Genomic DNA, 14,524 nt, shown 5'->3' with positions numbered 1-14,524 from the left:
CATGCTCAAACTTAATCATTTGGTGCAGTGTAGATGCAACCGACTTGGCCTTGTGGATCACGGCCTTCCCAACAACAGATTGTAAGAGGAGTCTATATTCAATGCTTGAAACTCTATGGAAAATTCAACAGGCCCTATGATCAACATTAGTTCTATTTCGCTAATGGAGTTTGATTTTGCACCATCGAAAGCCCTGACACATACATTGTTGGGCCTGATCCTGTCAGCACCAATATTCAACTTTTGCAAAGTAGAAATAGGGCAGATATTTTCACCCGAACCTCCGTCAATCATAACATGAGTGACGTAGAAATCTTCACACTTCACTGTAATGTAAAGGCCCCGGTTATGCCCTGTACCTTCAACAGGCAATTCATCATCAGAAAAGCTGATCCGATTGATCTCAAAGATTTTTTTGACCATTTTCTCAAGCTGATTTATTGTAATCTCCCTAGGAACATATGCTTCATTTAATACCTTCAGTAAAATATCACGATGCTCCTTGGAGTGCAACAACAAAGATAAGAGGGAAATTTGAGTAAGGGTTTTCTTCAACTGGTCTATTATTGAATACTCTGGCAATTTCATCTTTTTCAAAAATTCTTCGACTTCTTCTTCGATGATAGGCTTTTCGATAGATGACGGTCCACTTCACAATTGGTTTGGACTTTCTTAAACTTTCAGGCACGAAGCATCTTCCTGACCTAGTCAAACCCCCTACCTCATCTACATCTTCCACTACTTCTTTCCAGTGATAGGTCATCACAGTCCACCCATAATTCCAGGGAACCCTTTTTGTGTCAACTATCGGAGGTTGGGCCACCGGTTTGAGGACAATAGGCGCTGCCAGTGCTCCTTTCACCGTCAAGATTGGCTGATTCAGAGCTCCTACCACTGTCAACTTAGGTTTATCCTGACTTAAATCAACATATCTTCTGGAACCTTGTACTGTGATCAGGGGTTTCTTTGTGCTTTCTTGGGCTTTATCTTCTCTCGTTCCTTCCTAGCTCAATGACATTGCTTTCAAAGACTCTGCTACATTCACCGATTTCTCTTTAATGGTCTATATCTTGACAATAGGCTTATAACACCTTGAAGACTCTTTCCCATCATATATCAATTCTAACATATTGGTTTCAACATGGGTTGGCAGCGGATTCTGGTTAATGTTTAGACCCTTCGGGGCCTGGACCAGTATCTGATTTGTGTCAATTAAATCTTGGACAGCTCTCTTTAAATGCCAGCATTTCTCGATATCATGGACTGGCATGTTAGAATAGTACGCACACCTTAAAGAATAATCGAGATTCCTCGGCGGTGGATTTAAAAGCCTTCATTGAATTGGGCTTAAGACCTTCAACTTTCTCAACCTATCAAACAAGCTAGCATATGACTCCCCAAGAGGTGTGAATTGATTTTTGACTGCCTTCTCTTTTTTATACTTGGTTCTAGGTTGAAAACTGGGTCTGGAGGGGTTTTGGTAATTTGGTGGAGCGAATGGGCAATTTTATGGAGCTTGCGCGTGCCACTACGGGTAAGAAGGGGTTTGGCCATATGGCTGCACGCTATATACTGGGTACGGGGGTGGTGGAATGGAATATAAGGGGTTTTGTGGTGGGTAGTAATAGTGGGGAGAAATATATGGAGCTTGGGTGTAGACTTGGGCTTGGAATTGGGGATAGGGACGAGTTGGTCTTTTAGGATAGGAATGGGTTCCAGCTACGACAGTCGCCACATCCTCTTTCTTCTTTTTACCTCTGAATACGCCAGATCCACCTTGAATCGCTTGTGTGGTGGCTTTTAATGCGGCAAAACTCACTATTCGGCCGGTCTTGATTCCGTCCTCTATCATCTCCCCCATTTTGAGGACTTCAATAAAAGACTTTCCCATTGCCGGAAGTAAATGTTGAAAATAGGTCTCATCCTGTGCTTGAATGAAAACCTCTATCAACTTACTTTCTTTCATTGGAGGCTTTACCGTGGCCTGTTCACGCCACCTTATCGCGTATTCCCTAAAACCTTCAGTGTTTTTCTTTTTTATGTTGACCAAGGATTTCTTATCCGGAATCAGGTCAATGTTATACTGAAAATGTTGAACAAACTCAGAAGCTAAGTCATCCCAGTTGTTCCACTTGTCGATATCTTGATCAATAAACCATTCTGAAGCCAGATCAGAAAGACTCTCGCCAAAGAAGGCCATGAACAGCTCTTCCCTTCCTCCTGCAGCCCTCAACTGGTTACAATAACGTCTCAAGTGTGCCACGGGATCACTGTGCCCTACATACTTCTCGAACTTGGGCATTTTAAATCCTAGAGGAAGGTTGATGTCTGGGAACATGCAAAGATCTTTATAGGAAACACTCTTATAATCTCCGATTCCTTGCAAATTCCTTATAGCCTATTCTAAAATTTTCTACTTCCGTGATATGACTTCCTGTTCCTCTGTTGCAATAGGTTTCTCCGTATCAAATGAAAATGCAAGTGGCTGAGTGTACCCATACGGTTCATTCATTCTTAAAGTAGGCTCCGGGGCATAATACTGACTATCTGAAACCTTCAATATTGGCTCACTGGCAGACCTAGAAAGCCCCATTGTGGGACGCATAGCATATATGGGAGCTTCAGGTGGTGGCGGAGCCCCAAATACCGGTGTGATTGGTGGTGCCGACTGAGCAGTGGTTCTTGATTGGGGAGCTGCCGAGGGCACACCAGAACTACCAAGATAATTATGTCGCGGAGTGAATCCTGGCGCGTGCTCAGGTGACTCAGTAGGAGCATAGAATTGCGCCTGAGAGAGCGGTGGGCAATTAGAGATATTCCCAAGACCTTCATGGAGCGGAGGAGGAGGCATTTCGCTGGCCCATGCCCGGTGCAAATCTATCAATTGTTGCCTGAGCCTTACTACCTCATCATTGTGTTCTGAAATTTCTTCCCTATGATCCTGATCCGGGTCAATGAGTGAATTTTCAATCTCCCTGCTAGCCATAGCGAGCTTTACTTTTGATCTAGTGAAGTATGGGTGACTAGCCAGAGTGCTGCAAACCTACCACTGTTATTTGAAAGAACATGCTTATCAAAGATGACATCCGTTAGGATTAAAGCACACAACAAGCATGGGAATCACATTGCTAAAATTGTCCTAATTCATTTCTACCAGCTTTTAAGGGTAGCGAGGTCATTTTAACATCATCCCGATTTTTATCTACACTTATTATTATTATTATTTTATTTTATTTTTTTCTTTCCCTCTCTTTTATTTTTCGTATCAGTCTTTGTTCTTTCCTTTTATTGTCTCATCATCCTTTCTTTCTTTTCTTCTCTCGTTATCTACCTTTATTTTATCATTCTTTATGGCTTTTGTTTTTCTTTAAAAGAGGTAAAATAATGAAAAACAACGAAACAAAATGATTAGATCGAACCCAAAAGTAGGTTGCCTACGTATCATGTTGTACATGAATCATATCTTGCGTAGTTCGGGCAGCATATGCATAAACATCACATAATTAAAGTTTTTTTTTTCGCGAAAATAAAAACAAACAAACAAAAGAAAGAAAGAAGTAACCTCATAACATTTTGATGAAAGAAAGAAACAAAACATGCAACGAATTTAGGACCGCTTTAAAAACTAAACAATAAATACAAAATAACATTCTAGACCCCCTAAGACGACATACGTGAAATTACTGATATAGATCCTAATACCAAAAACAACTTGACTCTAACTTAAAGCAGACACCACCCTACAATGACAGAAACATAAAAGACTCAAACTGAATAAAGATAAGAAATGCTCTTTCAGACTAGTGCTCTGCGTGATGACCCTGGCTGAGATGGACCTGCCTGTCAAGTTCTCTTTCTCCTATTCAAACTTTGTAGCATATCCTATAAAGACACCCTGATATTAGGGAAGAAGCTTCGGGCCCGTATTCCTGCCTCATGAGGAGTGCACTCGGAAAGATTATTCTGACACCTTTCTACCGTCTTGAACAAATCTGCTAACTGAACTCTCAGTGTCTCCACTTTGGACCCCGCACTTTCATCCTGATGGTCGTCAACTATGCATTCTTTCAGTGTTCTCCCTCTAAGCTGCGCTGGTAAGGGTTGAAGCCAGACCCCATATCCCTGAGTATAACCCAGATTATCCAAACTTTCTTTGAGAGTGTCCACACCTAGCTTTGTTGCATGCTTCCAGAACTGCTCTTATTTGCTTTCACCTAAGGCTTGGTCCTTGAAGTACTCAACATCCTTTAGAAGGTCCACTACTGGTGGCACGTCCTGCGGCCTACCCAACTAGCGCATTACCCTAGAAGGATTGTATGGTTTAGTGAAATTAAGCCCTAACATAACTAGAAGGAGCTGCATTTGACAACCATCAGGACTCTAGACTTGGTAGACAAATCTATCCTGTAATAACATATAAGACGTTATCTCAAAAATTCGACAGGAGTAGAAAATTCCCAACCCTTAGGATTTTTGACGCAAACATATGTCGATGGGACAGACCACTTCATGACTCCCATTTGCCGAATAGAAGTACTAAGCAAAATCAGTCTACTTGGCTAACATCTCTAGATTACGGGGCGAGAGACCTAGGCTAATAATAAGACAAAGGCCAACAAAAAAATTACCGGACCCACCAAGGGTTGCCTACGTATCCCAACCCGAGGGAAGGGAACCAGGTATGCGTAGTTCATCCAGATTGGACAATTAAAGATTACCTAATAAATTGACCCTAACTTAAGAGACTCAACCAAAAACAAACGAATAAAACTTTTTGGATTTTCAACTAGACACTTCAACTAAGACTAACACGACCAATTATGAAGAAAAATCTTTTTGGTATTTTTACTTTTGACAAATAAGTAGAAAAGACAAACAAAACCCTCTTTTTTTCCATTTCTTTTTGAACTTACGGTACTTTGAGAAGACAAATGCAAAATATAAAAAAAAATCTTTTTGAGTTTTTGGATCGTGAAGAACAAAAGCCATAAAGAACTCTAAAATAAACTACGACACTCCTTTTGATTCATTCTTTTCAACTCACTTTTTTTCTATTTTTTTCTTTTTCGTTTTTGCCTACGCACCTTACTCCTAACAAATGTTTTTTTTTCAAATCAGTCCATCAAATGACCATGTTACCCTTAAAGATGCAACAGTTAGCACGTAGGGATGCTTTAGAAGTGAGTCTCCTACAAAGGGTCATGTGGGTCCGCTAGGTCTCAGTATGATGCACATAAGCATGACCTAAAGGCTGACCTACGTTGTGGTTCACTAACAAGGCTGTTTGGGGGAACATATGGTCGATAGTAGCTGCTTTGCTTTCCACCTACTCCATAACATCGACGGCTCCCCCTTAAAATAAGGGTGACTCAACTAGAGGTCGTGTACAACACGTGTACTACGGACTTGTTGCAGAAAGAAGGCCTGGGGGTAGACACATGATGCCAGATATAAAAGCGGTAACACATAGGATAAATACTGTACACAAAGAGCATGAAAATGCACAACAGTGATAACAATAACACAAACAATAATCACAAACAATGTTTATACACCCATAATGCCAAATAAAGCCGATATGACTCCAAAAATAAGCTCGAATTCTGAAATGATCCCCAACAGAGTCACCAGAGCTGTCACACCCCTTTTTCAACCGAAAAAGATTCATTTTTAAGTTTGAAAGGGTTTTATTATTAAGTGACAAAAGATGAAAATTTGTTTTCGAAAAGGATTTATTTTATTCAAACTCAGAGTTGCCACTTGGCATAGTCTGGTGTGCCAAGTCACCTTTGGAAAACCCTTTTCAAAATAATTTTGACTCTGTAGAACTGATCCACGAATAGAGATTCCAACTAAGGAATTTTGTTGATCGAGGGGAAGGTGTTAGGCACCCCTCAGTCCCGTGGTTTGACCATGGTCGCCTGGTGGAGTGTATCGGCTATTTTAGCATATGAATGTATAAAACACATAAAACACATAAACAAGCAACAAACACGTCAAACCACAATCCAAAACCAAAATGATAATGTTCAGTCCAATTATACAGTCCAAAAATAATGACATATGGAAAGGTAAAACCTATTCTATTCTAAGCTAGTCCTAAACTAAACTCCAACCCGCTGCCTCGGGCCTTCGTCACGAACGTCCTCCGGGTACAAAATACTTCGGGGCATTCCCCGGATAAAAATAATACAAGTACTTCGGGGCATTCCCCTGCTAAATGATACAAGTGATCCCAAAGAGCATATAGCTAAAAACCATTCAATCACACAAATCAAATATTCCATCAATCCACAATCCTTAAATTCCTCTACCTGACCTATGTTGCCTATCAAGCTTTTGATTTTAAAATGATTCTATCAAATTCATGCTTAATCCGAATTAAATAAAATAACAATAGTCCAAAATTTAACTACATTCAACTTTTAACAACTTCTTATTCCCACCCCAAAATCCTTTTTCAACCACATGACTAAACCAATTCGATCATCAAATCCCTTTTCAACATTCGAAACCCACATCAAACATATACGTCCAACAGAGATTCAACATTTCATACACATGAGTAATTCATACTCGCAACAACAATTAATATGACTAAAATATCCAAACCCAAATTGTAAAATCACAACAAAACCACATTCGAAATAATGAAAAGATAAAGAAAGGAATGGACCTTCCGATATAAAATTTTTGATGATAATAAGGGTCGAAAGAAATCCAAATCTGAAAGCTCAAATAGAAAACCTCAACAGCGATGAAACCCCAACTCGGTATCGATAAATAGTAACCCGAAACTGCCTCAATAGATTTTACTTTCATCGATAATAAAAAAAACCCAAACCTGAAATTTCAAATAGAACCTTGACAGCGATGAATCCAACCCGAATAGCGGAACAACGACCCAAAACTGATCATAACATTCCGATTAAGACCCAAACAGTATCTAAATTTTGAGAAAATAGTACGAAAACCAACGAGTCCCAAAACCCCCAGAATCCAATAGAGAACTGAAACTAATTAAAACCGAGCTCCGATGAATGGACAACGACAAAGACGACCAAAACAGTGGACGCCGACCAGATTTCATCCAAATATCAAAGGAAAATAAGAAGGTTTTTGGCGATTTTGAGATGGTATCGATCAAACAACGAGAAGGAAAACCAATCGGCGAGCTTGAGGCTGAATCCAGCGAGCTTGATACCGATTTCGGTGAAAGTTTTGCTGGACAAAGCTCAATAAGATCGAACTTCTCCCGGTTTTACTATTTCTGGCTGAAAATCTCAAGCTCCTTCCATTTTTCTCAACCCCTTCCTCACTAATATCCGTGTGTACATGTTTTCCGATGGGAGAGAGTGTTTTTTGACGACCTGAATGTGTGCGCACGAGATTTGTGAGGATCTGAAAGAGGTGAGTGTGTGCGTGTGTATAGTGAATATGGTGCAGAAGAGAATTGTGCCTCTCTTCTTGTGAGGTGAGCCTTTTTTTCTCTCTGTCCTTTGGATCTATTTTTTTCTAAAAAACATGGAAAAGATGGAGTGTATATGCTCTTTTCTTTGTGTCAAAGAAATATGGGGGGAGGTGGTTACGTGGGGTGGGGGAAGAAGGGGTAGGGGTTAGGATGTGTTGTCAATTTTTAGTTGGGTGGGTTGTTAGACTATTAGGATAAGACAAGGTTTGTTATTTTTTATATTTTGTTAGGGTATAATAACATGGATGAGGGTACACGATAGGATAAGGTAAAATTGGGTAAATTAATCTTTCGGAGGGACAAAATTATGTGTCTACAAGTCTTATCGGTGAAAACCCTTACGGGCACTGTAAGACGACTGTGAGTTGAAATTAATGAAAATAAGGGAATCTTATTGGTAAAAAACCCTCTCGGATACTATAAGGCAATGGTCAGGCGATAAAAGGAAATGAGAGAGGCTTATTGGCGAAAACCCTTCAAGGCGCCACTAGACAAATGAAATCTTCGAATACAATTGGCCCAAGAAAGGAACTCACTTTTAGGGTCATTAACTCAACAATAATTTGTGAGAGGTTTGGATGGAAAGATCAGGCAGTTTAATCCGATATACATGTCATAATTATTAGAGTTGACTGTCATTTTCAGATAAACTTTTCTTTCTTCTTTTACAGTGGGGACATTCATTATCATTTCTTTCTTTTCTATAGTTATATTTTTATTTTTCTTGAGTCAGTTATCCAAATAAAATCATTGTCATTTTTCTCTTGTCTTTGAGTCAAGTCTAAGTCAAAACAAGTGAGAAAAAAATTTCAAAACTGGCTACCAGCTTCTTCAATTGTACAAAGCAAGGAAGAAAGGCCAACACATGAAAGAGACATGATTGTGAGCCAAAATGAGGCAAGCAGAAAGTTTTGTCAACAAATAAGTCTGGGAACTCATGAAATACCAAGGTTCCAAGGGGTCTATCTGAGAAGCATGGCAAAGCAGAGATGCTGTGTTTGTCTCAGTCACTCTTAATAATTTGAGTTTGGTCAATGAAGCAGCAAGTCAATGACACAGGCTAATAGTTTGAAGCAAGGTTAAATGTGATGACAGCAAGAGCGTTTCCCACGAAAGCCAAAGCCACAAACCAGCCACCATGTTTTTAAACTCACAACCTTTCTTTACATGAAACAGGAACACATGTAACCTTACAATCAAGGATTTCAAAGCCTAAACATCAAGGCCCGTAATTTCTCGCTTTTAGAAATGTAGGAAGCAATGTTGCTGCATAGGTTTGATAATTAAATCATGGTAAAAATTCATCATCTTATATCCCTCAGAGACACACTTTATTGTCCAGGGATTTCAGTTTTCATATGATGGGTGATACACTTCTTAAATTAAACCTTCACTCCTAGAAGATGTACCTTCTAGTTGAGTCATTCCCTTTGACCCCTAGAAGACATACATTTTAGTCAAGTCATTTCCTTTGATTCCTATAAGATGTATCTTTTAGTCTAGTCATCTCCTTTGATTCCTATAAGACGTACTTTTTAGTCGAGTCACTCCCTTTGATTCCTATAAGACATACCTTTTAGTCGAGTCATTCCCTTTGACCCCCAGAAAACGTACCTTTTAGTCAAGTCATTCCTTTTGATTCCTATAAGACGTACCTTTTAGTCAAGTCATTCCCTTTGATTCCTATAAGACGTACCTTTTAGTCGAGTCATCTCCTTTGATTCCTATAATACGTACCTTTCAGTCGAGTCATCCCCTTTGATTCCCACAAGACGTACCTTTTAGTTGAGTCATTCCCTTTGGCCCCTAGAAGACGTGCCTTTTAGTCGAGTCATTCCCTTTGGCCCCTAGAAGACGTACCTTTTAGTTGATTCATTCCCTTTGATTCCTATAAGACGTACCATTTAGTCGAGTCATTCCCTTTGATTCCTATAAGACGTACCTTTTAGTCGAGTCAATTCCTTTGATTCCTATCAGGCGCACCTTATAGTCGAGTCATTCTCCTTGATTCCTATAATGATGTGACTTTCACAAAAGTCCTTTAATGATAAACTGGGGCAAAATTTAATTCTCGTGTTGGAACTTCACTTTCTTGTCATATGAAATCTCTTTATAATAATCTTTGTTTGGGATAATTTTCTTTTTAGTTTTGATGTGATTTCAGGAGCCCGCATAAAGAGCAGTGCGAATAAATGAAAAGTCAAGCAACATGGTGAAGAAGTTGAAAGTTAACAGATTGATGAAATAGCAAGTCAGGAGCCCGTCTGAAGAACAGGGTGATAAAATTACAAGTCAGGAGCTCGCCTGAAGAACAGGGTGATGAAATTGCAAGACAGGAGCCTGCCTGAAGAACAGGGTGATGAAATGGTAAGTCAGGAGCCCTCCCGAAGCACATGGCAAATAAATGGAAAGTTAAACAACAAGGTGAAGGAATTGAACACCAAGCAACAAGTGATGAAATTATAAGTCAGGAGCCCGCCTGAAGAATACAGTGATGAAACTTAAGTCAGGAGTCCAACAGAAGCTGTATAGATAGGATTTTGTAATTTTATTTATGTTTTAACTTGTAATTTTCATTTTGATGTAATGACAGGGCCACAGAATGTAACCTCGATGGAACCTCACTCGACTTTTCAACTCGGTATAGTCCATTTCCTTCCAATCCTTTGAGACACCGTCACTTGATTCCTCCATAACTTGGGTGGGTAGTATGGCTTAAGTCAGAACTCGGTTGTTCCTCTTCTTTCTGTTTCTTCTTTTGAATAATGGTCGGGATAAAATTCTTTCTTGTTGTCTACTTCTTTGTCTGAAAACACTTTGTGTTTACATTCAAAGGGGGCATGATGTAGACACCTAATTTCGTCCCTCCCAGATATCATTTTTACCCCATTTTTACTTTATCCTACCTTGTACCCTCATCCATGTAATTATACCCCATAAAATACAAAAATAACAACCCTTAACAAATTTTATCTTGTTTTAATCCTATCCTAACAATCTCTCCAATTAAAAGTGGACACCCCACCCCATACCTATACCCTCACCTACCCTACCCTCCACGTCACCTACCCCTCACATTTTTATTCCATTTTTTATGAAAAATGGAAAACACACAAAAAGAGGGGCCCATAAGAAAAGATGAGGACGATTTTCTTTTCTTTTCCCAATCCATCATAAATACACAGTTTTCTCACCATTAGAAGGGGGATTCACCATCATTCATGCGAAAAGACAGGGGAGAAGCAGCTTTTACTCCAAAAAAACTCATACACGCACACACACCTCAGATAGACGATTTCATTCACTGATTCAGGAGAATATCGAGGGGTTTTTTTCTGCTTCACCATAATTCATACATCACAATCTCTCAAAGAATCCTCAAAACACACATACCAAATTGGGGAATCATATAAGACACATACATATAGATGTAAGGAGCACGTACACACAGAGAGAGAGAGAACAAAATTGAAATCGAAAATGGAGAGAGACGTCGAAGACAGTAAAAACGCAGATAAAAGAGGGAGAAAAGTTGGGGGGACCGTGAACGGAGCTAAAACTACACCGGAATCATCATTCCGTCGCCAATCCAGTCACTATCTCCAAATAGCTGACCCAAAATCATCCTTTTTCACCGAAAAACAAAGGCGTCTGCTCGACCTATCACCGGGAAACCTAGAATCAGCCACCAAACCATCTCAAAATTGGTTGTTCGGATTGATATCGAGCCACACTTTGGGGTTTTTGCGGTTAATTTGGTATAGAGCTGGTTTTTGGTCATTTTGTTGAGGTTCAGTCCGAGGTTCCATTTGCGGGGTTTCAGTTGAAAGGAGCAATTTAATCGAAAGAAACATTTGAGGTTCAATTTTTCCCTCTTTCTTTATAATTATTGTGACTTTTACGTGAATAATGTGGTGAATTATTGTTCGTTTTGACTTGGTGTTTGATTTTCATAATTATGGATTGCATGGTGGAATAGTGTTCTATTTGTTTTTTGAATGGAATTAATTTGGGGGTGAGAATTGAAAACTTGATATAATTGGTGAATTTTGGTTAGTTTGATCTATTGGTCGTTTGACTTGAAACGAACGTTAATCGAACTTGATAGTATCATGATAGGTCAATTGGTTTAGGAAAACATAGATTGGGTAGGCAAAGTTTAGAATTTGTGGTTCTGGTTGAATATTGAAACCTCTGTGGAATGTTCGAAATTTTGTTGAGTAGTTTGATTTTCTCGCACTAAAAAAATGTATTCATTTGGCCGGGGAATTCCTCGAGGGATTTGTATTAATTTATTCGGGAAATGCCCCCAAGTATCTTGTACTTGGATGATGTTTTTGATGAAGGCCCGAGGCGTCAGGTAGTGCATAGTCTAGGGCTATTTAAGAATAGGATTTATATTTTCGCATTTTTTCATTTTGGATTGTATAATTGGACTGAACATTATATTTTTTGATTTGTTTTATTTTCATGTGTTTGATTGATTGTTTTATGTGTTTTATGTGGTTTATACATTTGTAATGTCAAATTAGCCGATACACTCCACCAAGCGACCGTGGTCGAACCATGGGATCGAGGAGTGCCTAAAAGCTTTCCTTCGATCAACAGAATTCCTTAGCCGGAATCTCTGTTTGCAAATCAGTTTAAAGAGTCAAATCGTTTTGAAAAGGATCTTTCAAAAGTGACTTGGCACACCGAATTATGTCAAGTGGCGACTCTAAATAAAAAATATAAACAATCCTTTTTCGAAACAAATTTTCAATTTTTGGTCACTTTAATAATAAAAACCCTTTCAAACTTAAAATAAAAATTCAATCTTTTCGGTTGTAAAAGGGGTGTGACAATTATTATTTAACTTACTCAAACATAGTTTCTAATAACCTATCATAAAAGTAGGTTACATATTTATTTTTCTTATACCAACTTGAAAGGTTAAAAATTTATTTTTCATACACAAATTTGAAAACACACCATTATTTAACTTACTGAAACGATAGTTCCTGAATAACCTTTCATCAATAACCTAATATAAAAGTAGTCTACATATTTATTTTTCTTACACAAACTTAGTAGCATACATATATTTTATTTTTCATACACAAACTTAGCAACATATCATTACTTAATTAACTCAAAGAGCTTTCCAACACATATTTTGTCTTGGCTCCCAGTAGCTACCTGGATTAAATTTCTACCACAGACGACACATGACCAACCATCACTGCAATCGCTATCATTTGTGCAACTTCTCAAACAAGCAACTCATGGAAAATCCAATGTAACTATTTTCCCTTTCATCTCTCCAACATCAATTGATAACTCTCTTAAAGCCATTACTTCAGGACCCCAACACAAATTATCTGCGAAATTAATTCATTGTTAGAAGAATAATTAATGCACACAAATTATTTAACGCAATTACTCTTATCTCTCCGTTGCTAAATACCTTTAGCATGAGTACATCCTTAAACAACTACTCCCTCCGTCCAGTTTATAAGACTAATAAATAATTTATCTATTTTAAATTATTTTATTCTTGATATTAAATATAATATCACTCATTGCATTTTTCAAAATAAAAAATTTATTATATCATCACTCTAATTGTTTCTTAATGTATGTGCCCAATACAAAGTCGACAAATATTTCGAAAAGAAGGAAGTATTCATCAAACAAATACCCCTCCGTTACTAAAAACTTATCATTCATACTAAAAATAAATATTTCATAATTCTTGTCATTTTAAAATATCAAGACATATATATTTATTTATTTTCACTTTTATGAAAATATATTAATATAATGCAAAAAAAAAAAATTGAAAGAATTAATAGGATATTTTAGTCAAAATCAATCTCTAATTAATGTTTTTTAAATAAAAATATGACAAATATTTAAAAGTGAAGGAAATAGTCTTTTACAAATTTACTCTATAAATAGTTATGAGATACTAATATAATGCAAAAAGAGAAGTTTAAATAGAAAGAACTAATGTTTTTTTAAGGTGCATGTGAAAAAATATGACAAATATTTAAAAACGAACGAAATACTATTTTACTAGTTGACTCTATAAATAGTTATAAGATATTAATATAATGTAAAAAAGAAAATTTTAAATTGAAAGGACTAATAAATAAGGATCTTTTAATCAAAATCAATCTCTAATTAATATTCTTATTAATATTTTTTTAAGAAGAGTGAAAATGAATATATGACAAATATTTAGGAATGAAGGAAATAATATTTTACTACTTTACTCTATAAATAGTTACGCGACTCAATACTCTTTAGTAGTTTTTTGATTATATAAAATTTTCTTTTTCTTTTTTTTTTTAAAGAGTGATAAGATTGAAAAAACATCAATTTTCATCAAATTTTTTTAAATAGGGACAATACTGAAGAAATATCCTTTTAAAAAAAAAAATAAGAAGAAGAAGAAGAGGGATATGATTGAAAAAACATCATTAATCTCTTTTCAATTATTCAAAAAATTATTTATTTAGACATAAGAAAAATCATTTACTTTGATAAAAAATGAAAAAGACTATGTATTTTCTTTTAAAGAGTGATAAGATTGAAAGAACATCAACTTTTTTTTTAAAAAACAGGAATAAGATTGAAGAAACATCTTTTTTATAAAGGAAAAAAAAAGAGTGATATGATTGAAAAAACATCATTAATCTCTTTTCAATTATCCAGAAAATCATATATTTAGACACACAAAAAAAAAATTATTTAGGTACAAATGAAAAAAACTAAATAAAAACTATTTTTTAAGAAATGAGTCAGTACAAAGAGAGAAGAGTTTTAAAAGTAAGTTTAGAACCTGAAATTTGCAACAAAGAGATCAATGAAGAGAAAAATTTGCTTTAAGAGAAACCATCTTAAGTTGAACAAGTGATGTTTTCTTTGCTTAATTGAAATTAATATTTATAATATAAACCAGTTTTGACATAAAAATATTTGACATAAAAATAATTTAAATATTTTTAAGTTGCAGGTGTTAAACATATGATAATCCTTTACGTGCCTTCCATGCACATTGCTGATTGC

This window comes from Capsicum annuum, unplaced genomic scaffold, assembly GCF_002878395.1.
Source record: "Capsicum annuum cultivar UCD-10X-F1 unplaced genomic scaffold, UCD10Xv1.1 ctg81739, whole genome shotgun sequence".
Classification (NCBI taxonomy): Eukaryota; Viridiplantae; Streptophyta; class Magnoliopsida; order Solanales; family Solanaceae; genus Capsicum; species Capsicum annuum.
Note: the sequence above shows the minus strand (reverse complement) of the source record.